The sequence below is a fragment of the Pipistrellus kuhlii genome, unplaced genomic scaffold (assembly GCF_014108245.1).
Source record: "Pipistrellus kuhlii isolate mPipKuh1 unplaced genomic scaffold, mPipKuh1.p scaffold_m20_p_3, whole genome shotgun sequence".
Taxonomy (NCBI): domain Eukaryota; kingdom Metazoa; phylum Chordata; class Mammalia; order Chiroptera; family Vespertilionidae; genus Pipistrellus; species Pipistrellus kuhlii.
The window spans coordinates 119,038,116-119,040,994 of record NW_023425529.1 but is presented as its reverse complement, the minus strand read 5'-3'; the positions used below and the strand labels follow the sequence as shown (position 1 = coordinate 119,040,994).

Sequence of the window (2,879 nt, the reverse complement as noted above, 5' to 3'; positions counted from 1 at the left end):
CTAGGGCAATGGAAACTAAGGAGAAAATAAACAAATGGGACTACATCAAAATAAAAAGTTTCTGCATAGCAAAAGAAACCATCAGCAAAACAACAAGAAAGGCCATTGTATGGGAGAACATATTTACCAATGTTATCTCTTATAAGCATTTAATTTCCAAAATTTATAGGGAACACCTACAACTTAACAAAAGGAAGATAAACAATCCAAGCAAAAAATGGGCAAAGAGACTAGACACTTTTCAAAAGAGGATGTACAGAAGGCCTAGAGGCATATAAAAACATGTTCAAAGTCACTAATCATCAGAGAGATGCAAATCAAAACAACAATGAGGTATCATCTCACACCTGCCAGAATGGCTATCATCAGCCAATCAACAAATGAAGAATGCTGGAGAGGATGAGGAGAAAAAGGAACCCTCTTGCATTGCTGGTGGGAATGCAGACTGATGCAGCCACCTTGGAAAACAATATGGCATCTCTTCAAAAAATTAAAAATGGAACTTCCATTTGATCCAGTAATCCCACTTCTAGGAATGTATCCCAAGAAAACGGAAACACCAATGAAAAAGGATATATGCACCTCTATGTTCATAGCAGCCCAATTTACAATAGCTAAGATTTTGAAACAGTCTAAGTGGCCATCAGCAGAAGAGTAGATAACAGTGGTACATCTACACACAATATATTACTATGCTGCTATAGAAAAGAAGGAATCCTCACCATTTGAAACAGCATAGATTCAATTGGAGAGCATTATATTAAGTAAAATAAGCCAGTCAGAGAAAGATAAATATCACATGACCTCACTCGTTTGTGGAATATAATGAACAACATAAACTGATGAACAAAAAAAGAAACAGATTCATAGAAGCATGGATCAGACTGTCCAACCTATGAGGGAGGGCAAGGTGTCAGGGGATAAGTGATTAACCAAAAGACTTGTATGCATGCATAACCAATGGAGGGGAGGTGGGGGCAGGGTGAGGGCATGTGCTGGGGTTTGGAGGCAGCTGGGGAGAGCTCAATGGGGAAAAAGGAGACTTATGTAATAAATCCTATATAATAAAAGGATAATTTGCAAATCAACCCAATGGAGGAACAACCAGTGGCTATGATGCTCACTGTGATAGTCAACCTTCAATCCGGCCCTGGCCCTAATTTTTCCCCTGCAGCCTGGGCTCAGACATTGAGCGTTTGCCTCCTCCCCATCTGCTTGGTCTCCTCAGGGCATGGTCTCTAGCAGGGGCCAAATGGCCTGCAAGGTCAACCTGGCCAAGTTCACCCAGGCAAGTGCTCCACCCTTATCGTGACTGACCTGGCAGCCTGGAGCCTGAACAACATCATCAATTTCAACTTACTAGCCAAGATCTTCCTGTACCACGTGGGTCATGTGGCCCTGGCTGGTCAAAGTCGTGCAGCCTATTCTTTGGTGGCCCCAGATGAGGTCCCCTACCTGCTGGACCTGCACCTGTTCCTGGAACGTGCCCTCACCATCACCTACACCCATGAGGAGCCTTCAGGTGGACAGCATGCTGGGCCGGGTGCCACAGAGCATGGTGGGCTACCAGGACTGTGGAACACCCTGGAGGCATCGCTGGTGCTGCAGGGCCTGAGCTGTGTAGCCAACAACACCCAGCAGCAGTGTGTGAACTGGTGGCCATCACCCTCACCAGAGTTCATCAAAGGAGTCAAGGAGTCAAGGAGCTGGACCTTGTGGGGCTGGGCCTGCACCCCCTCTTCAGCTTGAGCTTCGAGGAGGAGGGACTGCAGTGGCTGAGGCTGATGGACAGCATCAAGAAGTGCTGCTCAAGGGCGTCCATCTTTGAGATCAACACCTCCAGCTGGGACCTGAGCAGCCAGGTGGCAGAAGGACTGCAAGGCCATCACCAGCTCCCAACAGGGTTGGCAGGAGTGGCAGGAGGGCTTGGCTGGCCCATCCCTGAGCCAGAGGGGCAGGTGGAGCAGCCTGGGATGGAGGAAGGGAAGAGAAGGGAAAGGGAGGGGGAGAGAGAAGGAGAGAAGAGAGAGCATATGTAGGCCATCTTCACAGAGGCTGTGGGCCAGAAACAGCAGCATCCAGGACCTAAGCAAGGATCCAAGAGGTGGAAGGAGGAGGTCCAGCCACTGGGCCAGGATTTCTATGTCCCCGCTGGGCCCAAGGACCTCGACAGTGAACGGGGCCTGGGTGTTGGTGGGGGCGGGGTGCCTTTGAACAGCAGGTGGCTGGCGCTGTCCTGGACCTGATGGGGGATGAGGCCCAGAACTGACCAGGGGCCGGCAGCACCTCAAGTGGGACCATAAGAAGAAGCAGTTTGTGGGACAGTCAGGATAAGAGGACAAAGCGTTCAAGACAGAGAGTTAGTGCTACATCAGCAACTCCTACAAGCAAGACCCTAACGGAAGATAAAGCAGAAACAGAAAATTGCCATATGCTCCACACCTGAGCCCCAGCGGGCTGCCAGCAATCCAAGCTGTCCAGGAGCTGTTTCGGCCTGATTGGGTGGGGCATATGCAGGAGGCAAGCAATTCATCTGTCTTCCTCACATCCATGTTTCTCTCTGTCTCTCACCTTCCCTTCTACTCTAAAAATAAAAGAAAAATGTTCTCAGGTGAGGGCTAATAAAAAAACAAAAACAAAATATGCATACATATACACATATACAAAAATACATGAATATTGGGTGCTGGGGGTGGGACCCCAGAGGTGTATGAATTTTGTGCACTGGCCTCTAGTTAAACAATAAAGAACTTAAAAAAAGAAAGAAAGAAGAATAAGATGAATAGAAAAAAAAAAAATAACCTGGTTGTTTAAGAGGAAAGCCAAGAAAATATGAATCATGACATATTTTAATAACATCTGTAGAGAAAATGTACTTT

The 2,879-nt window shown here is 47.2% G+C and overlaps 1 pseudogene; it reads left to right on the top strand.

Moving 5' to 3' along the window:
- The first annotated feature begins 1,252 nt into the window (after positions 1–1,252).
- LOC118729640 lies at positions 1,253–2,498 on the top strand (annotated as a pseudogene).
- The last annotated feature ends 381 nt before the right edge of the window (positions 2,499–2,879 follow it).